The sequence below is a fragment of the Carcharodon carcharias genome, chromosome 21 (genome assembly GCF_017639515.1).
Source record: "Carcharodon carcharias isolate sCarCar2 chromosome 21, sCarCar2.pri, whole genome shotgun sequence".
NCBI classification, from domain to species: domain Eukaryota; kingdom Metazoa; phylum Chordata; class Chondrichthyes; order Lamniformes; family Lamnidae; genus Carcharodon; species Carcharodon carcharias.
Window position 1 is genome coordinate 56,164,555 of NC_054487.1, and position 26,292 is coordinate 56,190,846.

General features: G+C 45.5%; 2 long non-coding RNA genes across 3 annotated transcripts in view; one reads left to right on the top strand and one right to left on the bottom strand.

Moving 5' to 3' along the window:
* LOC121293275 overlaps positions 1-21,174 on the top strand; it is a 45,490-nt gene extending 24,316 nt beyond the window's left edge. Inside the window, exons 1-3 of one of the 2 annotated variants that reach the window (XR_005946474.1) lie at positions 17,063-17,177; positions 20,416-20,571; positions 20,812-21,174. This is a non-coding gene — a long non-coding RNA (uncharacterized LOC121293275). Of the gene's footprint in view, positions 1-17,062; positions 17,178-20,415; positions 20,572-20,811 lie in introns of those variants that run through there. The other variant, XR_005946475.1, reaches the window with a different exon arrangement.
* Positions 1-26,292, bottom strand: part of LOC121293274 — a 140,413-nt gene that overhangs the window by 105,164 nt on the left and 8,957 nt on the right. The gene's annotated exons all lie outside the window — the stretch shown is intronic.

Sequence of the window (26,292 nt, forward strand, 5' to 3'; positions counted from 1 at the left end):
TCAGATGTGAAACTTTCTGTGCAAGGTAAAGGCGTAAAAGGCGTCTCAGTCCAGGGCCTCTTCCCTGTGCTCTGTGTAGCCTTCAGACCAAAGTGATGATCCAGCCTCACACTCCCTGGAAACATTACTGATGCCTGCTCCTTGGCGGTGCTGGTCATTGCTGCCAGAATGTAGTGGGCAAGTATCACAGAGTTCTCTCATTCTCTCTGTGTGCCCTCAACACCTTTAAGGTGGAGCTGGCCGCGATCTCCTCAGCATCTGTGACCGCAGTTGTTGTTCTCCTGAAGGGCTCAGGTGCTGAAGGTAGACAAAGGATCAAATGCTTCCAAAGTTTCATGGCTGTGTCTCCATGATAAGACTCTTATCACAAAGCGCAAGTGAGCTGCCCTCGGCCAGACAGGAGTCAGACATTCTCAGAGGCTATATGAAGATATATGGAGTGCCCTCACTGCATGTCGCCATCATCCTCCTGCGCTCGAGCGACTGTTAGGGCCTCCACCGCCTCTCTGTGACAGGAGCATTATCACAGAGGGTATTCATGCTGCCATAAGCCAGACTGGAGTCAAACATTCACGGATGCAATGTGAGGATCTATGGGGTCACCTCACTGCATGTCATCATCATCCTCCACAAATCTGGCAGCTATGAGGGCCTTCCATGTGCCTGCCTCTTCTAGCCAGTGTGAGGGCCTCATCCCCATCGTCGTTGCCTCCGAGACGATGGACCTCCTCACTCTCATCCCCATTGGCATCTTCCTCATCGGAGGAGACCTGCAGCTCCTCCATCTCCTCCTCAGCCAGCTCCTCTCCCCGTTGCAGTGCCAGGTTGTAAATGGCACAGCAGGTGATGACGATGCGTGGCACCCTCAGTGGACTATATTGCAGGGCTCCACCAGACTGGTCCAGACACCCGAACTGCATCTCCAGCATCCTGATGATCTGCTCCACCAAGTTGCGAGCTGCTGCATGAGCCTCATTATAGTGTCGCTCTGCTGCAGTTGGAGGCCGCCACATGGGTGTCATGCCTCTGCGGGTAGCTCTTGTCCCCAAGGAGCCATCCCTGCAGCCTCTGTGGACCCTGGAAAACTCCAGGGATCTGCAACCAACTGAGGAGGTAGTTGTCGTGGACACTCCCTGGAAACTGTGCACACACCTGCTGGATGCGTTTCTGGTGGTCGCATACCAGCTGCACATTCAGTGACTGGAAGCCCTTGTGGATGATGATGTGTACCGTGCGTTGTGACGGAGATCTGAGCGCCCCATGAGTGCAGTCAATTGCACGCTGAACCTGTGTGAAACTCAAGATCTGGGTGAATCCAATCACTCTTGCATCCTGGCTGTCCTGGTCCCGGGGCGAAATGCACAAAGTTGTGTGCCCTCGCAAAGATGGCATCCGTGACCTCATGTATGCGTTTGTGGGTGGAGGCTTATGAGATCCCACAGAGGTCAACTGTGGAGCCCTGGAAGGAGCCACTGATGTGGAAATTGAGCACTGCAGTCACTTTTACAGCCAATGGCAGTGGATGCCCTCCATGTCCCTGTGGCACCAAATCCTGGAGCAGCTGGCTGATGTGACCAACCAGTTCCCTAGACATACGCAGTCTCCGGTGACACTGGTTCTCGGTCATCTACAGGATTGCAAGGTGGCATCTACAGATCCTAGGTGTTGCTAGGCGGCCGGCCTGCGATGGCTCGCTGTGGCTCTTGGGCGGTATGTGCGGGAGCCCCAGCCACCCCTTCTTCCTGAGTTGGCTGCTCCTGCCTCTGAGCAGCCAGGAGTCTCAGTCACTGTCTCCTCCATCTTCCTCACGCCCTGTAGGCCATACAGCTAGTTCAGCAGGCTCCATGATACTGATGAAGGGTCATGAGGACTCGAAACGTCAACTCTTTTCTTCTCCGCCGATGCTGCCAGACCTGCTGAGTTTTTCCAGGTAATTCTGTTTTTGTCCATGATACTGATGTTGTACTCCTGCACGATGAAAGAGAGAGATACGTAGTTAGCATGGGTGTACTAAGAACCTGTCCTGGTTAAGTGTGAAGGCCCCTTAACGATTCCTGAGAGTGCTGGCCACCACTTGGATGGCCAGAGGTTAGTGCGCTGCATGGCTGCCCGAAACCCCACCACTTTCACCCAACCCATGGGAGACACTGAACCAAACCGGGATGCTGACATTGCAAGGGGCTCTGAGCACCTCCAGCAGTGAACACTCCATGGCCAGCTTTAGTGAGGGGATTGTACAATGTGTGCAGTCATTAACTGTTCTGCTGTCCACTAAAATGCTCATGGCTTTGCAGTCTGTGCCGGGGGTTGGGGGGCCAGGGGAGGTGAAAAGCTTTGGAGCTCTTGGTTTTACTTTGATGCCTCTGCATAGCTTGAGTGGGCAGATAAGCTAGAAGCCCCACTACAATCATATCAATGTGGCTGCGCCTGAACTATTTGGGTTGCAGAGGAATGGTCACCTTATGTAGATTTCCCTAATGTGTGGCCACTTCCCTCACCCACCCTATCCCATATCCCGAATGCTTGTGCACTATATTCAACAGCAAGACCTTGGCACCCCCCTTCACAAGTCGCCTCAACTGCAGGGCTACGCTTGCCCTCCCTCCCCCTTCACCCCTCACCCCTCACAAGTCTCCTCAAAGGTAGGCTGCGCTTGCACCTCCCCACCGCAGAAGTCACCTCAACTGCAGGGCTGTGATTGTCCCACTATAGCTTACAAGTCACCTCAATGGCAATGCTGCTCTTAACTCTGATCCCCCCGCACCTCTCAAGCTTGAAGAGCAACAGGCGACCCTGGTGAGTGCTGCATAACGTTACTGTGCACTCACCTCAGAGTCTCCCTCAAAGTGCAGGCTGCCAAGTACAAGTCGCTAATGTGCTGTTGTGAAACATGTCGCCGTGCTTTCCCGCTGACGTGGACACATGTTCCAGCGGTGGGGCCGGGGACAATTCCGACAGGCTGGCTGATAATGATATGCTGATGCATGACAACGAGGCTCCCAATGTCCAATAGCGGGAAATGCGGCGGCCTGAGCGCATGATTGTGAACTGGTTTCACGCCATGGTGAAACTGGTTGCGCCATATTGTCTGCTCACGTCACCAATCACACCCGACCCCAGCGGGCACGGAAAATTCCACCCAAAGTCTCTTTATACTCATGGGCCTGAATTTCACACTGGCGTGCACACCAAGTGGGTGGGCCCGGAAGTGGATTTATAATCCACTCCCCGGTGAGATCACATTTCCTATGCGATTTCACGCTGGGTGGCCAATTAACGGCTGCCAAACGGAAAGTGTGTTTTCTCAGTGGTCGGAAGGGCTGGACGGGGGCAGGACCCTCTCGGGCGCAGGCTCCAATGGTGACCCACTGGGGAATTTAAAAGCAGCAGAGGCAGCTCCTTGGAGGCGGCCAGGGGACATGTTGTAGCTTTGGATTTGTTTGGGAAACATTTTTTTTTGAGCTGCAATGGCATCTGCACCTGCTGGGCACACCAGGCTGGGGGGAATGTCCTGTGGGCACTCGGCCTCCCTGATTCTCAGATGAGTGCCTGGGAATCCTCGCGGAGGAGGTCAGTGCCAGGCGGGACATCCTCATCCCCAGGGATGGCAAGGGGAGCCCAAAATACCTGACCAAGAATGCGTGGGTAGAGGTGGCAGCCCAGGTCAGCAGCCATGATGTTGTGTGGCGCACATGGATGCAGTGCCGCAAAAGGTTCAACGATCTGCTGAGCTTGGAAAGGGTGAGTACCAAGTTGGCATGGATCTGTGTGGAGAAGTGTTAATGGCTGGCTGTCCTCCTGTGGTGCTCAGGGCTGTAAGAGCCTGAGTGCCAACTGTCCATGACATTGGCGCCGGCCAAGGAGGTGAGGTCTGGCTGCTTGGACTGATTGCTTTGCAGGTTAAGGGCCACGACTCGGCTGTGCCCTGCGAGATGTTCCTCAGGTGGGGTTGCCCAGGTTGCAATGGCGCTGCAGGTAGAGAGTGGATTAATCAATGCTCCTCTGTCCTTTCAGGAGAAGAGGAGCCATAACAACATTGAGAGGTCAAGGACAGGTGGAGGGCCCCCCAAGCTGCTCATATTGGTGAGGAACAACATGGATGCCCTGGAGATGGAGTGCCAGCACCCAGCTCGGTCCACCAGTTGTGGAGAGGCAGGGGTCTCTGAGGAAAGTAAGAGTGCAGTGTACAGATGTGGCAGTGTTGGAGTGTGTAAATATTGCTGTCTTCTATCACCTGTAATGGAAACCTCAAACCTGAGTCCCCATTGTTCATTGAAAGACAATGGCACCATGATGCAGATCTCCATTGTCTCACCAGCCCACCTAGCATGCATAATGACAGTGCGATGACTAATACCAATGACATGTCATTTTTCTCCCCTAGAATCACCATCCAGCAAACAAGTGCAGGACCCCAATGAGCCACCCTTGGCACCAGAGGACCAGTACCTGTCAGGTGCACCTGCATCATGCATCTCTCTGCACCAGGCCCCAGAGCAGATACCAGCACCTCATTGTGCATTAGACCATCGGCTACAAGGTCAGTGCACAGCAGCGAGGGCATGGCACACTCACATGAGAAGCAGAAGGAGGCAGAAAGTGTCCAGGGATGTGGCAGTCGGAGGACTGAGTCCGAGACAGATGAAGAGCCTCTGGAGTTGTCTATTAGGCTGCAGATGCTGCATGTCCAGCGAGATGCACAGGGAATCCAGCAGGAATTCCTGAGGGTCTGTGTGCCATGGTCTATGTCATGGAGTGGTGGAAAAATTACCCATGTGGAGCATGAGCACTGCATTGACCCTCTTGGCCGATTGCACTGCCTCCTCCATTGAGAGAGTGGCAACTCTCATGGAGAGGCAGCTCGAGGGACAGAATCAGGGGCTCCTGGGGTTGCGTTTGGACCTGTAAGCCCTCACACAGTCAATTACCTCAGGTGGTCACTGCCAGTGTAGGAGATGGATGAGGCACCCAGTATCCCTGCTAGGTGCCCATCCATTAATGGTGAGTAAGGAGGTCCAGAGTGTCCTCACATTAGCCTACGAGCTGCCTGTCATCTCTGCGGGCTCCTCTAAGGGCATTCTTGATGATGACAGCAGCTCGTCTGCCCCTCTGCCAATGACTGTGGCACCTGATGAGGCTGTGGCGACTGGGGCAATGCCAGCCATGGCACTGGCCACTCCCTCCCAGGCGGGGCCAGCACAGGCTCCACTGGCCAGAGGACGACTGCCAAGGTCATCAAGGCCAACAGAAGAGCACAGTCAGCAGGCTGTCTCCAATGCTGCTGCCAGCAGGGGTGGGGGAGTGGGGGAGCGCAGGGGTCACCAAGACGCAGCACTCCCAAACCTAAATTTAAAGCACTGTGAGCAAGAAATACTTTTCATGGGTGATCTTCTGTTTTGCCATGTTCTGTTAATTTGTTTACTGCTGTGGCCATTAACACCTTATATTGTTATGTTAATTTTCTGTGAGTGCCAGCATTATATAAATTTTGCTTTTGTGTTAACAGCCTGAGTATGCTTCACTTGTTTTGTAGGTATAGGGCACGCCAGTATCTCACGCTGGACGGGTGGTTCTAAACTTTATTGCACAGGCACTGAGTGGACTTTGGGTTCAATGGAACGGGTCATTTCAGCATCCGGTAAGGAGGCAGCACTCCTGGCTTGAGATGGAAGCAGTGCCTTGGCAGCCTAGGTGGAGGAGCATTGAATCAAGGCCTCCCTGTGTCCCTGCCTCCCTGAAGGCTCCAGCGACCTGCCTCCACACCCTCACCATGTCCTTCCCCGGGCTCCTCTTCTGATCCACCACTGGAGTCATCATCTGTGGCTAGGAGCTGCCTCAAGATCCTGTTCCTCCAGTGGGTGGCTCTTGCCAGTGCCAGATTGTGGAGAGCGCAGCATGCAACCACCATCAATGACACCCACTCTGGGGGTATTGTAATGTGCCCCCTGAACGGTTCAGGCATCAGAAACACATCTTCAGCAGACCTATGGTCCTCTGCTATCACCACACTTGCGGAGACATGACTCCTATTATATACCTCTGCTCTGATTCTGTTCTTGGATGCCCCTGAGACATCATAAGAGATAGCCCTTGTCACCCAGAAGCCATCCATCCAGTCAGTCTAGAGCCATGAGCAGCCTCGGCACCTGTGAGTGTCTCAGGATATGGGAGCTGCCAAGGTACCTTGCACAGATTTGCAGAATCAGCGTCCTGTGGTCACAAACTATCTCGACGTTCTTAAGTGGAATCCCTTCCTGTTGACGAAGGTACCCGACTGGTGCCTTGATGGCCACATGTGTGCAGTCGATGGCACCCTAGATGTGGTGGAACCCAGAAATTGCACCAAAGCCTCTGGCTCACTCAGCCTGATTGGCCTCGTCCATCTGGAAGTGAATAAATGTCATGACCTGTCTGAACAGGGCGTCAGTCACCAGCTTCACACAACTGTGGATAGCTGATTGAGACACGCCACACAGATACCCCACTGACCCTGGAAAGAGCTGGAGGCATAGAGGTTGATGGCCACTGTGACCTTCAGAGCCACTGGCACAGGGTGGCCACCCACACAGTAGGGGGTGATCTCAGGCCCAATCATCTGACATATGGTGGTCAGGGTCTCCCTGGAGAGGCGGAGCCTCCTTTGGCACTGCACCTCTGACATGTTGAGGTAGCTGCATCGCTACCTGTAAACCCTGGCAGCAGGATAGTGACATCTTCTGTGGCCCCTTCCGCCTTGGACACCCTGCTGGCCCTGCGACCCCTGTGCCTGCGCCTTTTCTTCCACAGGTCCCTCCCTTGAATGCTGCCTATTGGTACCTGGCCTCCTCTCCCTTCTGTCCCTCTCTTCCTCCTCAGAGAGGTGCCACCAGTGGAGCAGACAATCCCCATTACCTGAGAAATAGAAGGCTGTCTGGTGACTGGATGGGTCCACACAGTATAAATCCTCCAGGGACCTTGGAGACACCAATGAGCCCTGAAATAAAGGCAAGCAATGCAAAGACTAAAGCTCAAAACAGAAATAAAGCTGTCAAGTTTCACGAAGCAACCAGCAGAAAACTATCTCCTAAACTCCTCACTACTCACAGTGGCAATGCTCCAGACCCTTTTTATCCCACCCTTTGGATGACAATTCGTTAATAATGGGCTGCCCGCCAGTCCGTTTTGCCTGTGCGATGAGCCCAAAAGGAGCAGCAACACTAGTGAGATGGGAAATCTCAGGCCATTTGTTAACGTTTAGCATGGTCACTACTGCTCAGATGAGGCCTGAAACTCTTGTAGTTGACAATCTCTTGGAGCTCATGCCTAAGAGGGCCCAGCTGCAGACTATTTCTAGATGCTATAGAGGATTTACACTATTTTACATGGGAGTCCTCTGCTCTTCCACTGAAGTAATGGTGGCCAAGTGGGAAGAACCATGGGTAGAATTTTCCAGCCACCAGCAGGCATCGTCACAGGTATGCCGCAACAGCTCTCCAAATTTTCCCGTCCCATCTGCAATGATGTCCGCTGGTGTCAGGGCTGGAAAATCCCACCTGTGTGGAAAATCACCCCCAAAGTTTTAGACCCAACTCACAAGTGTATTTTAATTAACATTATGAAAGGACCTCAAAGTTAATGTTCGGGTCCAGATGACTCTTCTTCAGAACTAAAGAGAAGTAGAAGTAGAAGCACTTCTCTTCAGTTCTGAAGAAGAGTCATATGGACTCGAAACATTAACTCTGTCTTTCTCTTCACAGTTGCTGTCAGGCCTGCTGAGTTTTTCCAGAAATTTTTGTTTTTGTTTCAGATTTCTAGCATCCATAGTATTTTGCTTTTATTTTACATTATGAAAGAACTTGTCTTGTCAAGAAAGATCTCTTAGTCTTAGCATGGCTTAACACATAACTTCATGTATATAGTCCATTTTAAATAAGTTCTAGCATGCACAAACACTTTGGTTTGCCTGCACTTTGCTTGTGAACGATGGTTCAAATTTGAATTGAACTTTTGGATACAAACATTGTTTAAATGCTAAGTAACCTCTTGGGAAATGATGCTCCTCACACAGTTATAATTGTTTGACCCTCTGAAAATTCATCATACAGGAAACGTAAAAGTAAACTTCTTTATTCATGCTCCCTCCTCCCAGGGTTTCTTGTACTTTGTCCATAGTGGTGCTAAACTTGTCCTTGTGTAAATGGCTTAAATGGTAAAAAGCACCTTGTTTACCACAACAATGTCAAAGTCAAAAATGTTAATTTATAGTTTTGAAGACTTTTTTTTAGTAATTACCAAATGTATTCCGTTTCCAGGAATGCAAGTTTGTAATTGAACTGAGAACTGCTTGAAAGAAGCATATATAGAGAGCAAATTCCACAATGTGGTGATGCCAACATCTAGCTGCACACTTCAAAGCAATTCACGTTAGAGAATCAGCACTTATTTGCCGAAGCACTTATGTGCCCTTCAAGCACAATTCCCTTGTGAGAAATCCTGAAGTTGTGAAAAAGGACTATGGCTAATTACTTTATTATCATGAATCATCTAGTTTTCATTCTACCTCAGGTTCAATTATACTATGATCTGAAGCCAGAATCGGAGTCAAAAATTTAGAGCTATCGCATCCTGTGGGTGAAACTCCTCCAATCTTTCACTGTGGGACTTCCACTTGCTGGAGAGAAACAAATACCTGCCACAACCTGCCTGCCTCCTGCCTCCACAGGCTTCACTGGCTTTGCCTGAAACCAGTCTTTACTCCTGATCACATTAAAATCAAAGAGGAAAAAAAAAAGAACTATTTCCCAATGATTTCTAATTGCTTTTTTTGCAAGTTTGCTTCTCACAAATATTTTTCCCTTCACTTTGCGTTTGAAACTGGCATGTGGGAATGGTAAGAACATTGCAAAAGGGCTGGAGAGGGAAAGGCTAGTGGCAGCAACATTTCTTAAAAGCCTTAAATTGGCAAGTTGATCCTGCCAGCATTACTACTGGCAGAAGGACAGCATTTAAGAGGATTTGGAATAAGCTAAACGAGCTCTAAGTTTCACTTATTCCAAATAACCTAAATTCATGATATTTATAGTCAGAGCAGGAGCTGAATCATTCTTTTTCTCAATAATACTGCTCCTATTTGGTGCTATGAACAAGTTATTGATGTCCTGAATCACATTTAACTTATCTGTGTTTAACCCTCTTTAGCATAGTTACATTCAGCCCAGCATGATTTGGTTTAATTTTACTGTGTGCAGCTGTGTGCATACTTTAGTTCTGATTCACCATTTAATTTAATATTATCATAAATTCCAAGATCAAACTCTCAAATCTCAAAGACCCAGCTCTGATACTATTCAGTCAATCTGAAGCATTCTCGGATTGGCGGGGTCCTGGGACATTTTTTTAATATATCTGCATGAAACCAGAATGTGCTGTATTGAAAATGAGAAAATGACTTTCACTGATATAGATTAGGCTGTGTAACCTGAATATAGGAGGAGTTAAATTGGATAGTCCTAAAAAAACTAGCAAGGTGCATTCTGCACTTGGTGAGATGCCGGGCACAAGAGCACTGCAGCCAGGATAAGGAGCCAGGATAGCGAAAGTGTTAGTTCACCAAAGGGCAAGGTTGCACATGAGTGCTGGTGCAGCGGACTTAGATGAAGACTACAATGGGGCAGCCCTACAGAAAAGGCTGATGAATGCACACAACAAGATGCTTGCTGCATTGAGAAACCTATCAGAAAGCCTGTGGTCAATGCCAAGGAGCGTGAAGGAGTCCGGCGCCAACCGGGCACATGTCTTGTGCAGAGTTTAGAGCCTATTCTATCCAGCACAGAACTGCCGACCAACTCCATCAACACACTTGTGGACCCATTTATGACACAGCGTTTTGTGTCTGATGCCTCAGCTTCCAACCAAAGGTCTGAATGCTGCAGTGGAAGTTCAGATGGAAGTCATGTGAGGCCAGCTTTTTACCAAGAGAGCTCAGACCGTTGTAATGCAATCTCATCTTGCTGTCTCAGACTGCTATCATCACAACTGTGCATATCAGTATTCAAACAGGCTTACAGGATGTCCAGCAATCTCTCCTCCAACAGATTAATCGGCTTGCTGAGGTGCCACTCTGAAGGGAGTGGAAGTGGCTCCATGGAACAAGAGCATGGTGTCCCATCGCTGCCACTCTGCTGGTGGCCTTGCTGTTGCCAGCCAGCCAACCTTGACTGTTGCTGCCCATGCCAAGATGTGCTGGCTGAAACAGGGCCTTCTAGGCTCAGAGCTGCTTGAATTCACCCAAGGTCATCTGTAAGCTCCTCCACAGAATATCAGAGCCTTCCACCAGCTATGCTGCAGCACTGCACCGGAGAAGCACTGTGTAGGAGCACTGGGTCAGGCAAAGGCACATGGCAATATGGCATGTTTTAATCCATAAATTTCGTTTGAAATGTGTATTTTATGTTTTATTTGTGCATTGTGGCCAAGAGGGTGATGTAATTGTCAATGACAGAGGGAAGATATGGAATGTAGGACCATTGTTGAAGAATGGGGAATTGGGGTTGAGATTCTTGGAATTGCAGTTCTTCATGTAGCCAGGCAGAAAGAGGCAGAATCCCTTCCTCTTTATCTTCTTCCTCCTCCTCCTCGTGCTCTTACTCCTTGGCTCCTCACCCAATAGGTGTGGGAAGGGCTGTGTCCTCATGATGGCAATGTTCTTCAACATGCAGATACGCTCAAACCTGCTCAGCCGAGAACTGCTAGGCTCCTCCAGAGCACTTCCAACAGCAGAATCATTGCTTCCGTGTGTCAGTGGCGTGATCGGTCACATTTTGGTGGCAGCATGGCTCTCATTGTATGCACACTGCACATGAATGCATTGGTTATGAGCTGGAGCGGACAGCTCTTGTCGTCCAGTACACGCCCTCTGATTTGCTGTGTGGCGGAAATACAGTTGCCACAGAATGAAGGATCATGACTGATACCAGGAAACCCAGCATTGAGCTGCCTGATTTGCTGCCTATGGTCACATACGGGCTGCACATTGAGGGAGTGGAATCCCTTTCAGTTCCGGTACATGGCAGAGTTGGCATGTGGCACCCACAAAGCAATGTCCATACAGTCAATGTCACCCCTGTTCCATGGGCAAAGCTAGTAAATCCTTATGCTCCCCCATCTGCTTCCCTGGAAATGAATTGAAGTTATCTGCTGTAGTGTGGAGCCAAAATTTGTTCACAATATTCAAGTTGTGGTCTAACCAAGGCTCTATGGAAATTTAACATTACCTTACTAATTTTGTACTGCATTCTGTTGCTTTAGAAATGATTCCCAGTATCTGTACGCTTATCAACATGCACTGCTACATTTAATGATTTATTTATTTGCATTCCTAGATTTCTTAGCTCTTTAACCTACTTAGTCATCTTCCAATCAATTTTGCTCCCTGGCCCATGATTCCACACATTCCCATGGGCTGAAGTTTCACCTCACGCCCGGCGTGCACGAGCGTGAAATAGCACACATTGACATCGGGCGAGCGTCCGACGTGATCGCACTCACACAATATTTCAGTCGATGGGCACGCCACCAGTCGGCAGCAAGCCCACCGACAATAAGTGAGTTCTAGGTAGGGTAATTGCTCCCTGTGCACCCCAGGTGTATATGGCCTCCTCTGGGAGCCACCCCACCCTCTCCACTCTTCTTGGACCTTCTTCTACTGTGCATCATCTCTGCCATTCTCCTTAACAGGCTGTTGTCCGGGGAATGCATACTACTGAACTATGTCTGGAAGCAACTGGCTTGTGCAGGATCCTTGAAATCAGGACAATGTTCTTCAGCATTTGCCACAACACTTCCAACTTTGAAGAAGTCTAGAAACCACCAAACGCTTTTATAACCATAGCCAACAGCCAGTAGAAATCAATTAACAATAAACCAGGCAGCAGTTGATGATCATTTTAAATAATGCTGGTGGATGGGTGGGGCGGTGGAATAGGGGGGCTGGTGAGGGTGGGTGGGTGTAATGCCTTCCTGCTCCTAAGTGCATATTGAGCTGTGTGTGTTTAAGAGACCTGTTAGTTGGATTGTTGAGCTCTGAAATGGCAGCACTTCCGTTAAATTGGCGTTATGCGTATTTGCCTACTCTGCATTCTTCCAGTAGATGCTTCCTGCACGTGCACTAACACCCATGCCAAAATGGCATGCTGTGTAGCTTGCACCAGAAATGGTAGTTGTGCCAAAAACACGGGCATTAAGGAATTCTGCAGCTATCTTCTTCACAGATTAATACTCAAGAACTATTGAAAAGTGACTAATTTTCTGTGTACCATTTAGTTCAGATTCCCAGTAGTTTCGGGCCCAAAGTTCTTAGCAGTTCTCACTGCTGTGATGTTACTTTGTACTTTTCCTTAGCTGGCTTCTCAATGTTGAACAACATATATAAAAATTGGGGCAGAGAAGTTTTATTGCTGTGCTCCGAGAATTCTGCAGAATAAAAATTCAACATAGTGATGTTCATTTAATGGTTGTAAAACAGGCACAACAATAACAAATTTGGCATGGAAGGCCCTTGCAGCTGCCTGAAACGAGCACTGGCCTCTTCTCAATTTGGAAAGGAGGTTACTGCAGCCACGTCAAGACTCATCGACAGAGTTTCTGGAGAGCCCAAGACTTGCAGCAGCGATTTTCCACCTCCTGCCCCTGGTTGGGCTTGTTGGTACAGACTGGATTCCTGCCAGCAATTTGCCAAAATAATTAAAGTGACCCTGGAAATTCACCAAGGTCAGTCCATGGCAAAGTGAAATCAATGGAAATAAAAATCAGGAGAGATGTACATAAAGCTGCTGGTTTGCCATCACCAGTTTTACACTATCACATGGAGGCAGCGTCCACCCGGCTAATTAACCCAAACCAAAAACCTTTTCAGGAAAAGCTGAAGATTTTAGGTAAAAACCTTTATTGAAGACACTGAAAATCAAACAAAAAAGGCCTATCAATGGACCAAATTACTCATTATTGTGAAATCTTTGAATTTTAAATTTTGTTTCTTGCCTTATTTTGAAAGGACAAATTTCAATTACTGAGAATAAAATAGTAGCTGGAACAAAGTGCAGAGAGCATTTTGAGTGATTTGTAGGAACCTGGTGATGAACTTGTACAACCACAAGATGATGACCGCAAAACCCACTTTAAATAGAGCTGTAGGATTTTATAATGAGTTAAAGTTGACACAAAAAATGTAAGAAGGCATGACTACAGTAAGTCAAGTTGTGCAGATAGGATGTGCGTACAGACAAAAGACTTAATATATTACAGATAAATGTCGGTTCAGGCAGTGATGAGTGGAGATCTGCACACCTATATAAATATACTTAGTGAAACTCCTGTGACCTTACAGAAAACAAGGCAGAACCAATGGTGCAATGCAACGCTTCCACTCTGTATTGCTCTAAGCAGGTAGAAGTCTCAGCATAACATTGTCATTAGATTGTGAATACAACACCTGAAGCACTCACACATCATTTAAATGTTATCTATTCTTTTTATCCCAAATTGCTGGATGTTTTCCTGAAGGTACAATCAAATAAATTGTGGTGGCTGCTTGTTCCAGTAGAAGAGGCTGTCTTAAAGTATGAAAGTTCCAAATACCCATTACTTTGACTTACAGCTGGTTTTTGTTAATAGAATCATGGGGATGGTTTCCCCTCATCGGGCAGGCATGGCAGCCAGGCAGGGGAGCGGCCACACAATGGTCCACCCCCTGCGATCGGGCCCTGACTGCAATTTCATGCTGGCTGGCCAATTAACGGCCAGTCAGTGTGAATCACGCACTGAAAGGCTCAGCACTGCCTGGCTGGGGGTGGGCGGGGAGGACGGCGAGTGTGGAAGTCAGCGCACTGCCACGGCTGTGCTCAGTGAAAGCACCCTGAAGGCACAGAGCTGCCTCAGGGAACTGAAGATTTTTAACTTTACAAATAAAGATTTTTGAATGAAGGAAAACTTGTCCCCTCATGTGACTCTTTGTCTTTGCCCTGCTCTGAGGTTACAGTTGTGCCTACCTAGAACTCAGCAAGGAACATTGAATCAGACATGGTGCTTTACTGAAAACTGCAATCTGGGCAGGCACAACTGTAACCTCAGAGCAGGGCACAGACAGCATTGCCAGTGCCTGCGAAGGTGAGAGTGGTGATGAACGGTTAGGTGTTTGACTCCTTCCAGGCTAGAGCTGGAGATATTTGCAACACCTGACAGTTTGCTGTCTATTGTTCTAAAAGGGAGGATACTGAGGCTCTGTGTTCCAAGAGAACTGACTACATTTCATTGTGTCTTGCCAGAGAGCAGCAGGTGGAGTGAGTATGTGGCTTCCCAAGGGTTGCAGGCATGCCCACGATGCAAGGTGCATGTCAACTTTGAGATATACCATAACTGAAAGGAATTTCACTCCCTTAATATCCAAGTGGTGTGTGGCCAGTCAATGCCCAATATCCTCACGGCAATAATGATGCCTTCAATCTGTAGCAGTCCACTGTGCCGTCTGAATTTGAGCCACCATGACAGTGACAAACCAAAGAGTGGCTATTGGATGTCAGGGCTATCTGCTGATGAGATGGCTCTTAACGGGTGGGCAACCTAAACACACACACACACACACACACACACACACACACACACACACATGTGCACATACACAAACACTGAAAGACATACTGCCATACAAAATGTAATGGAGTAGATCAGTGATGTGCAGAAACAACACTTCTGCTGCCAGGATCACTATCTGGAGGAGCTTTGCAGCATTCTGCAGAGTGCGTCTCAACATTCACGGTGATGTGTTTATGTTGCACACCTTCATCATCATAACTACACAGCCCTCACCACCAGCTATACCGTGAACAGCTCAGGAGCAGAAGCAGGAGGAGGGGGAAGAGGAGAATTAGGAAGGAAATGAGTAAGAAGAGGAGGAGCACCTGGAGGAAAAGGAAAGGAGGAGGCAAAAAACACAGCCCCTTTCTCACCAGGCTGTCCATGATCGATTCATCCAAAGATAATATCAGTAAACTTGGCCCCAAATACCCATTCACCCACAGTTCCACATCTTGCTTCCATTTTTAACAATCATCACAGCATCCATTTAGCTGTAATTAAAACAATCCACTACAAAATAAACATTCTGGACCAAATTTATCAATCAAACCATGCCATATAACATGCAGACATAAACTAATTACTCTTGTGCATTGCCTAGTGCTTGTCCTTTGTATGCCTTTGCCTGGTCCAATGCTCCAGTGGAGTGCTAACCCCAGTGGAGACAATTTAGCCTGTGGTAGACTGCTGACTTTCACAAGGGATAACTGCAGATGGTGCAGGATGATCTCGCAAAACTCTAACTTTAGTAGGCCCGGCTACATGCTGCACTATCTCAGCAAGGGCAGCAACAGACTGGGCTGGCTGCCTGAAGGTCACAGGCAGAGTGACAAAGATGGGGTTGTGAATGCTGTCATCATGAGAGAGGACAACAGGCTTGTGCTCAAGGAGCAACCGCAACTCCCCCTGCGGTGGTGCCTCGGTAATCCTAGTAATGTGTTGGAGGTCACCCTGTAAGGCCATTTGACTCTCTTAGGCAGTCCCTCGAGATCAAGGATGACTTGCTTCCACTCCGATACGATAGATTTGCAATGGCTGATAAGTTCAATGCATGATCTGCCACATGCAGGGTGGTGTTTCAAGGGTCAGGTAGATGAGTTGTTAGGACATTTGTGTGCTCTCTCTGACACCTCGATTTCACCTGTGCATGATCCTGTGTTCAGCCCCTTCCTAAATAAACTTCCATTTTTGTCGCACACAAGCCCTGGGAGTCAGAGGGGATGTTTGACCTCTCCTGGGGTGCATTGAGGGCATCCTTAAACACTGGTGTCCATTGCATGAGAGCTTGCATGTGAGCAAACTGAGCTTACACTGCAGCACCCAGGTAATTTCTTACAGTGTTGTTACTGCAATTGGAGGAAATCTTCAAAAGCTTGTTCACAACACTGCCACTGCCACTGCCATAGCATGCAGAGAAGAATGCACTTGCATTTATAAGGTACCTTATCATATGGCCAAGTCTTTTTGCCAGTAATTAATTCCTTTTAAGAGCAGTCACAGATGTTATATTACACAAAGGAAGGCTGTACAGCCAACAATGGAATCACTGATTAACTCATTTGCCTTTTTCTGAGTAATGTTATGGAAATCTTAAAGTTCTTTCATGATTAGTTTTTTCCAAGCACCTTACACTGATGTACAGACTTCCTCCCTTAGGGGTAACTTTGCAAATTTGTCCTTCTGGGACTGTGCTTGCTCACTGGGATGTAACTAAACACCCGATGTTCATTTCTGGCTGGGTGCAATTCCATACCAATGCCTGAACTTATAAATACTTCCCTGTAAATCCTTTCTTCTTAAATGTCTATGTCTGCAACTGTTACCTCCTGAGTCTCCTAAAAATCTACCCAGGGTCCCATCCTCTTCGCTGTCCATATGGTCCCTCTTAGCAACATCATCCACTCATATGGGAGTATTTTCCACATATATGCTGACGGCACATGGCTCTACCTCTCTCCCACCTACCTCAACCCTCTGTATTGTCGCTCTAACCCACCCCACAGATCTCAATACTAAACTTGGATTACAACACTGAGCCTCCACAAATGAAGTTCAGCTTATTCCCTCATTCTTGCATTCCACACCATAGCCACAATCAGTGGCAAGAATAGGGGTTGTATTACACTCCCCCCCAACCTCCCCCACCCACCCCCCCCCCCCCCCCACCCCCCCCCCCACACCCCACACACACACACACACACATACACACACACACACCCGCCCCCCCACCACAGTTTTTGGACCCATAGGTTAAGTCCTCCTCTGTGCCCTGCTCCAAACCAGGAACTACACCTGATACCCTCCCATCCCACATAGTGTATGTCTGACAGCATCATTAAACTTTGAAAGAATGAATGCTTCACTCACATAGTGCAAATTTTCACATGTCAATTTTAAATATATGAGCTGACTTTCTTGGATATACATATTTCAATTAGGTTAACCATTTCACAGCAAGAGGAAATCACTCAACAATTTTGAAGAAACTCTAGCTCAATGCGTAGCATGACATTAAGGAAACTGGAGCTGGCTTCAGAATGGCGAAGACTGGAGTTGCTGTGGGTCTGGTAAATATTATTTGAAGAACAATGGGGGTCGTGGCCAGTAGCTGATTATTATTTCTTTAGGTCGTGAAGGCTTTACTTTGAGCTTGCAGCTGCTCTAGGAACACAATTGTTCTTCCTGGAGCAAATTGAGTTTCTCATTTTAGTTTTCACTCTGTGCTGCAAAGCTATATAAAAGTCCAATCGTACTGTGAGCAAGTTGACCCTTATAACAAATTTCCTTGTTGGATGGAGCTTTGCATCCTTTTCAGAATCATTTTAATTTCCATTATTAATCATGCCCTGCCTTCATTTGGGGAGACAGTGGTGTAATGGTAATGTTATTGGACTAGTGATCCAGTGGCCCAGGCTAATTCTCTGGGGATATGGATTCAAATCCCACCATGGCAGTTGGTGGAATTTGAATTCAGTTAATAAATCTAGAATATAAAACTAGGTTTAGTGATGGTGACCATGAAAATATCAACAATTGTTGTCAGAGCCCATCTGGTTAACTAATGTCCTTTAGGGAAGGAAATCTGCCATCCTTACCTGGTCTGGCCTACATGTGAACCCAGACTCACAGTAATGCGGCTGACTCTTAACTTGCTTAGCAAGCCATTCAGTTCAAGGGCAATTTGGGATGGGCAACAAATGGTGGCCTTGCCAGTGACACCCACATACCCTGAAAGAATAAAGTAAAAAAACACGTCTATCTCAGATGTAGCATTAGTGACATGTTCCACCTGAAGCTTGACTCAAATCCAGTTAAGATTAAGCAGCATCCAGTTAAGATGAAGTAGATGAAGGTGTTTATAAGCTAAAATCATGGTTTTATTTTAGTCTTGCAATTTCAGTTCAGCTCTCGTGACCAAGCTATTCTAGAAACAATACCAATGGCTCCATTTTCTTTGCAATCACAAATTGTTTGAATGTATCATTATGTTTGGCCTGTACTTTTCCAGGATGCAGATATGTTTACAACATATCCAAACTATGTTTGATTTTCAACTCATTTTACACCATGCAATGTGGATATACAAAGCGGGGACATTCATTTCTGAACCAAATTATCCCATCCCAGTTATGATGGACATTGATGATGTTTTAGATCTTTCATAATTCTCTAATTGGAGAAGGGGAAAATTTGAAAATAAATTAACACCAGCACAAATTAACTTCTATCTACGTTGATACAGGAGCATCATTTCTCTTCCAACTAATAATATTTTCTTCTTTTTCTGCCAATTTTCTCCCTTTCCTCTCCTCTGACATTATTGGCCCATTGCTGAGTCACACTTCCACAAACACCCAGTTAGCCCCTTTGCATTTTGTCTATTTTGGCAGTGAGACTGCAAGGCTCTTTGACTGCAAAGGGAATGGCAGCTGAACCCATTCCTACCCCTGTCAGACATAGAGACAGGTGAGTTTCCAGCAAGGATCATTCAAGAACAAAACACAGATTGCTCAGGTCAAACTCCCATTATACTCAACTTGAGATTCTTAAAAGAAAATCGCTTAAGCTTACACTGACACTCTCAGTACAATATAGTTTTTGGGAAAATCCCTTAATTGAAACAGAGCATTGCACAAAGCAGTGATATCATGGCAGGCCAGCCTTGTGGGATCTCCCAAGGTAAAATCTTATCACTTACTTGTGCCAAGTTTCAGGATGATATTAGTCCTGGCAAACAGAGGGCAGGAAATTGCACATGCCAATAAAGCCTTGAAGGGCTGCAGCAAAAATTTAAAGGGATGTTGTGACTTATAGAGGGAAAACAATTATTTCAATTTTGACACAGTCTGCATGCAGCAAAATAAGTTACTGGCAAAGCCTGAGAGAAGGTCAAGTAAACATAGCAATCTGTGCAAATATGCAGCAAGAACATACAGGCTTGGGCTGATAAGTGCCAAGTAACATATGCGCCACACAAGTGCCAGGCAATGACCATCTCCTTTAAAGAGAATCTAACTATCTTTCCCTCACATTCAGTGGCATTGCCATCGCTGAATCCCCCATTATAAACATCCTGGAGGTTACATTGACCAGAAACTGATCTGGACCCACCATATAAATACTGTGGCTACAAATGCAGGTCAGAGGTTGGGAATTTTGAGGCAAGTAATTTACCTGCTGACTCCCCAAAGCCTGTCCACCATCTACAAAGCACAAGTCAGGGGTGTGATGGAATACTCTCCACTTGCCCACTTGAGTGCAGCTCCAACAACACTCAAGAAGCTCAACACCATCCAGGACAAAGCAGACTGCTTAATTGACACCCCATTCCCCAACTTAAATGTTCACTCCCCCCATCACTAATGCACTTTGGCAGCAATGTGTACTCTATACAAGATGCACTGCAGCAAATTGCCAATGCTCCATTGACAGCACCTTCCAAATCTACGACCTCTACCATCTAAAAGACTAGGGCAGCAGACACATGGGAACACCACAACTGCAAGTTACCCTCCAGACCAATTCCATCCTTTCTTGAAACTATGTCACTCTTCCTTCACTGTTGCGGAGTCAAAATCCTGGAACTCCTTTCCTAACAGCACTGTTGGTGTACCTACACCACATGGACTGCAGCGGTTCAAGAAGGCAGCTCACCACCACCTTCTCAAGAGCAATTAGGGATGGGCAACAAATGCTGACCTTACCAGTGACGCCCACATGCCATGAAAGAATTAATTCAATTCATACCCATTTTTATTTTAATATATTACAAATAATTTTTAAATATCATTTTGATTATATTTTTCCCCTGAGATTAGATGGGCCATCAAGACTGATGAAAGGTTTACCAGCTCCAACTTTAACCTAAATTAGCTCTTGAAGTCAGAAAGCCAAAGCCCTCCCTGCTGTCCATTGGGCTTTCCCTTGTTAACTGTTTGCTTTTCAATAATATTTAGCCAGTTTCCTATAAATGTAAGTCTTTTCTTCCCCGTAACAATTTCTTCCAAGATTTAGCACCCTGGCCCAACCTGGTACCAATCCTCCACCACTCCAACCTCAATCAATTCCCAAGGTCTCCTTGTGACTAAGTTACAAGAACTGGGCATGGTACACAAGGTGTAGTTTAAATAATATACTATACAGTTTGAGCCTGATTTCAATTTGGCTTGTGCTAAACTGCTACACTTTGTTGTGCTTTGTTGATTGCTGTTCTACATCTAAAGCACTGAGTTGGGGGTTCCCTGGTCTTGGTTGCTGCCAGTAAGTTTTCTGGACTGAGATTAATGGAATCTGTTTTATTTGCAGAGCGCATGAACTCCACATGAAGCAACAGGAACTTGCAGATTTCCTTCTAGGTGGATTTAAAGAATGCTATTCACATGTTTCCACACTTCAGACACCAAATTAACCAAAAGAGAATTAGAGAAGGGAAGTATTGATTACTAAGGCTGGAAAGTTGGAGTGAGTTTCTTTGTTCAGTATCTGATCAACAGAATAAAACAGCAATCAAAGCATTTTGGAAAGTGTTTGCTGCACTATGGAGTTACCATGGTTACAATGTTATTTTTAATTTGTTTTAATAATATTGCAAAAGATTACATTTTATTCCAGTGATGTAACTGTCTATAGCTTGAAGCAAAAGGTAACTAAAGTAGTGAAGTGTGAAGCTTTAAAATTAAGTTTTCATTGTTTTGTTGGCAGATCGACCGAAGCATTTTGGGGAGATTCCGTGATGTTTGAAATTGTTTCCATAGCTCTGTGTTTTAAAAGATGACTCAAGTTAACGGCAACCATCTAGGGTAAAATCAAATCCTCATAAAATGGAAGCATTTTTCTGCAAGCGCTTGTTTCAACGGATCAAGAAAACAGCCAGTCAAAATATTTGTACGACTTAAACGTGCATTTTGTCCTTGGTCACTGGAATGTTGTTCTGGATATGTAAGCATGCAAATATGCCACATAAAGTAATTGCTTTCTAATAGCAAACATCTGTTTTTAAACAAGATTTATGACAAGGTTATCCCAAATAGAATAAATAAAGCTATGCATATTTGAATTTGAAAACTGAATTCTGTATGTTAATTAGTAGTACATAGACACAAATAGATATTTAGTGCATGGAGGCTCTTGCATGTATACCATTCCTAATTAAAACCAACTTCAAGATGCAATTAGACAACGCCATTCCAGCATCCTGTTTTGAAATTGGTTGGGTGGCGTAGTCTTCCTTTCTCATTCAATCAGTGTTAATTTTTCCTAATACTCTCTTCTCCTCTCCTGAGGCATTAACTCATGTCAAAAATGAGGGGAAATGCAGCAATCCTGTGCCCCCAGCATGGAGCCTCGGAGCCATTCACATTGGAGATATGACATCAACACTGTAGCACCAATCTCCATCCTACAGTCCTATCTGGCAAGGCTTGTGGGGAGACTACAGCATTGTGGCAAAACAAAATTGGTCCATGGTTGCTAACAGTCCTCTAGGATCTCAACTGAATGGTTATTCTTTGCCTCGATAGTAAAAAGCTGCTTGATCTTGGATCATTGCAATTCCACACTCTGGTAAACCTCAGGGCTCATCTAATCAATAGTGGTAGAGTATTTCCAGCCGCTATCCTCATGTGGTCTGCCACCACTATTATAACTTTGCACTTTTCAGGAGTGACCCTGGCATCTGACAAAGGCAAGGTGTGGTCTTGTGGCTGCATTAAAATCAGGATCAGACACAATTAGAAACCTGACACAATTTTAACTAAGAATTATAACAGTCCCACCAAATGTTGGACCTATCAGTAGCAGCAAAGCCGAGCAGCAAGGGAATCTGAGACCAAAATAGGCCCAGAAAAATTAGTTCATTTTCCTTTTTTTGGTATTGTTGTGGGAATAGGAGGAGGTGTGCTTCCCTGCGCCTCATCTGAAACCCTGGGCCTCTTGTGACCCTTCCCTTTGCATCCCCAGCAGAACCCTTCTGCTCCCAGAAATTCCATACACTCCTAAGGAGCAACCAGCACTTCTAGAATTGCTCAATGAAAAAATAATTTTACCTATTTTTGATCCATTTTATCATGCCACACTTGGTAATATACCTGTTATTATTTCTAGTAACACTCAATCTAAACTCCAAAAGGTTGTTTCAGAACTAACTATAGCTTTTTTGTGAAAAGGAGGTTTAGTTGTACTGCTATTTTACAACTTGTCTGAACTTTATTTGGAGTTCAAGAAAAGTTTTATCATGTGGGTTTTGGGAAACAGGGTTGTGGTTTCATGAATTTACAAATAAAGAGACTCAGAGTTAATCAGCCTATCTCTGCATGATTACTTTGTCAAGTAACAAAAGCAGCAATTTTAACTAAGAGTTTTCATGGATGTCTAATGCCTCAGATATAGCTCCTCCCTATCTGCTGACAGTTCAAATCCAAATAGACTGGCAGCAGAAGGAGATAGAAACCTAATAAAAGATGGACTCCTGTTTTGTCCAACAATAGCAAAATACCAGCATGTACGTACTTAGTAAGCCTGCTTCATTTTTTTTATCAGTGACAATCAGGATGAAAAATGGACATACTGTACTTGCAGGTACCTGAAATAATCACTGAACACTGTTATATCATGGTATTCTTACATTTTGTTAGAAAAATGCATGAAAAGGAATTTGTGAATTTACTAATTGGAGTTCATAAACTACAACCATGGGCAGAAGATAATCCAGCCCCTCACAGTGGTCTGGCCCACTTAATCCCAGGAGAGGCTGCATATCAGTCTCCTGGAGGAGGCAAAGCCTTCCATGATTATATCAGAGGAGTAAATGGAGTCATTTTATGGAGGCATTTAAATTAGGCTGATTAATGAGTCAATTCACACCAATTAGCACAAAGCCCAAAGGAATTTAGTGGTGGCTCAGGGATTAAATAGGAGCCGCAAGACCTTTCCGAGCCTCCCGAAAGCCAGCAGCCTACTAGGGGCAGAAGGGTCCCTCCACTGTCAGGCACTGTGTGCCTGATCAGAGACCCAGCATCAGGAAGGGAGTAGCTGCTGAAATACAGCTCCTGCTCTTACCTCTGATTCTCTGTTTTTATATGCCTTTAAGGGATATCAGCATGACATTGTGAGAAGGGAAATGTGTCCTGTGATCCAGTCTTAATTTCACTTTTGCTTAGAGCAGGACACACACACACAGTTCTGTTGCCTTCAAGCTTTATACCTATGTTCTCATGTGCCTAAGCTTAATAAATGAACCCACATTGAGTTTACCTGATCCCTTATGAGTGATTGGTGCCCTGTGTCTTATACAACAAATAAGGTCAATGACTTATATAATTATTAGAACATGACATGGTGATCAGCAATGGCCAGACAGGTGGCAGCAAGATTAATTAAAGGTACGAACGACATGGCGATCAGCCTTAGATCATGCTACATGAGATGAGATGACCCTTGACGTTTTGGTCCAATAGCAATGGAATCACAGCATCGGAGATTGTTGAGAATCAGTGTGCTGACTGCAAAGAAAAGCTTTGAAGACACAGCACAAGCTAGTTCTGAAATAAAAAGCTGGCAAACAGACTGATCCCTTGTAGTGAGATTGCAGCACATAGCCTGTCAGCTCAGTGAATGGGACAGCATATTGAAAGGACCAGCACCGGATCAGCTCAGTCGGGAAAGATGAGTGACCTGTGTGTGGGCCAGATCGATAATGAGCAAGGGAGAATCCAACAAAAGAGAAACAAAGAACAAAAAAAAAATCATAAAAATCAGGCCCTGTTGCAATTTTAATATGCAGTTTCGTGAGGTGCTAAACAATAAATTGACTAAAAATCAAAGAAGCCATTACTCCATGATGCATTCTCACCGCAATCGATCATCATGGGCAGAGCTTCAGAACAGCACACAAAAGCAGCTACAGTGACAATCATCCCAGATACTACAGAAGAAGGAATGTCAAAGGGATATAATGAGAATGTTCACAAAATTCCTCAGTTCCAATTGGGATGCAGCTGACCTACTATCCGAATTCAAAATGTTTAAATGGCATACAGAGCTATGGTTTCTTGATTCATTTGTGTCTGAACCAGACAAGCAAGCCATAAAAATTCACCTAGCAATTGGGAATGGATGTCTACACAGGCTGAACATGGCAGGATTAATAGCAGAAGAGCTAAAGGATCCCCAAAAGATATGGACTAGATTGAATACCGGTTCAGAATCAGGTTAAATTTTCTGTATTCATCAGCTACAGTTCATGTTATTTTGACAACAGCCTACAGAATCCATAGATCATTTCACTAGCAAATGCAGAGAAAAGGGTATGTTACGTACTGAGATTTTTCAGATGCATAGCTACTAGATAGAATTGTTGAGATGGCGATCACATCCGCTCCCATGGAAGCATTCTAGAAAGATCTGCTAGACAAGCCCAAAACATACAGCACCAGAGAGTTATTCAAGGATAGACGTAAGTACAAAGTGATCCTCACAGGTCGACAAAGCTTACAGGTCCTAAGTACAACCCCAATTGTTGACGCACTCACTAGAACATATAAACCTAGCAAGACATGTGGAAGGTGTGGCCTTCTACATGTGCCAAAGAAATGCCCAGCTTTTCATCAATTCTGCAAGGCATGTGGCAGAAAGGGCCATTGGCAGCGGCAGTGCATTAGAGCAAAGGATGATGCAACTACAAAGAGTCGTGCACTGATCCTAACAGGTCGTACATAATGGGTGCCTTCAAGCAATAAGAATGACCATCCAATATCCCATCAGGAACATATACATGAGGTGATCAACAAACCAGAAAATGACAATGATGTGCATGATGGGATGAAGAGTGGTGAATACAAGTTTCACACCGTCAATCTCGTGGAAAACATAGATGTCCAAAATGGTTGCCAAGGTTGCAAGTCTGCCAATTGATGCACCAAGTAAGTACAGCATCCAAATACAAGACAAATTGAAGGTCAAAATGGACAAAAGGGAGAAAGACAGAAGTATTGGAAAAATACAATAGCTCACAGATTAGTGTAGTTCAGTTACCTGTGTCATAAAGAAGGACAAATCGTTGAGAGTATGCCTCAATCCATGATGTTTAAACGCAGCTTTGAAATGTTATCCTTACAAAAAGCTCACATTAGAAGAGTTAAATTTGAGATTTGCTGGTGCAAAATTCTTCTCAAAGCTTGATGCCAAGCATGGTTACTAGTCAGTACATCTCGTGCAGAAGTCCCAAGAGCTTACTACATTTTGTACCCCATTTGGATGGTACTGTTTTAACGGCTTCCTTTCAGGCTATCTGTTGGCCAGGATCTCTTTCAAGCTTACATGGACCGCATTATATGCATTGTGCCAGGATGCACCTGTGTTGCTGATGACATAGCTGTTGTGGAAAGAACAAAGGAAGAACATGACAACAATCTGCATAGCAGCTCATAATGAAGGATTAGTGTTCAACTGTCTGAACACATGGATCAGACCCATTTCTTTGGTTCCATTTATTCCAGTGCTGGCACATGTCCTGATACAAGTAAATTAGAGGATATTTAGGCCATGCCAACCCCTCAAAATAAAGATGATCTTCTAAGATCTCTAGGTCTCTTTCATTTCTTGTCTCCATATGTTTCCAATTTCACTCAAAATTCTTCATTGCTAAGGGAATTGCTGAGAAAGGATGTGCCTTTCCTGTGACATGAAGACAACCAATATCTCTCCGAAACACTGAAACATCATTATCAGGAGCAATGACATTGCAATTTTACAATCCTACGGAGACAACTATCCTGAAGACAGATGCCTCACAGAAAATCTGGGAACATGCACACTACAAAAAGGCAAAACCGATTTAATTTGCTTCAAAATCTCTGTCCAAAATGCAACCCAAACACTCCAACATCATGCAGGAAACATTAATTTTAGTGTTTGGATTCATGCGTTTTCATACCTATCGATTTTGCAAAAGATTTGTGGTAGTGATTGACCACAAGCCTCTGGAGATGGTTTAGCAAAAATCATTGACCAGTGCACCGCCAAGATTGCAACATCTCTTGATAAAGATTCTAACCTGTCAGGTTAGGTACAAGCCAAATAACTTGATGATCACTTAGCAGATTGCCTAACCCAGCAAAAACAGAAGATATACCCTTAGATCTACAAGTTGACTTTATTGACATTGAACTTGAAGGTGTTCTCCAA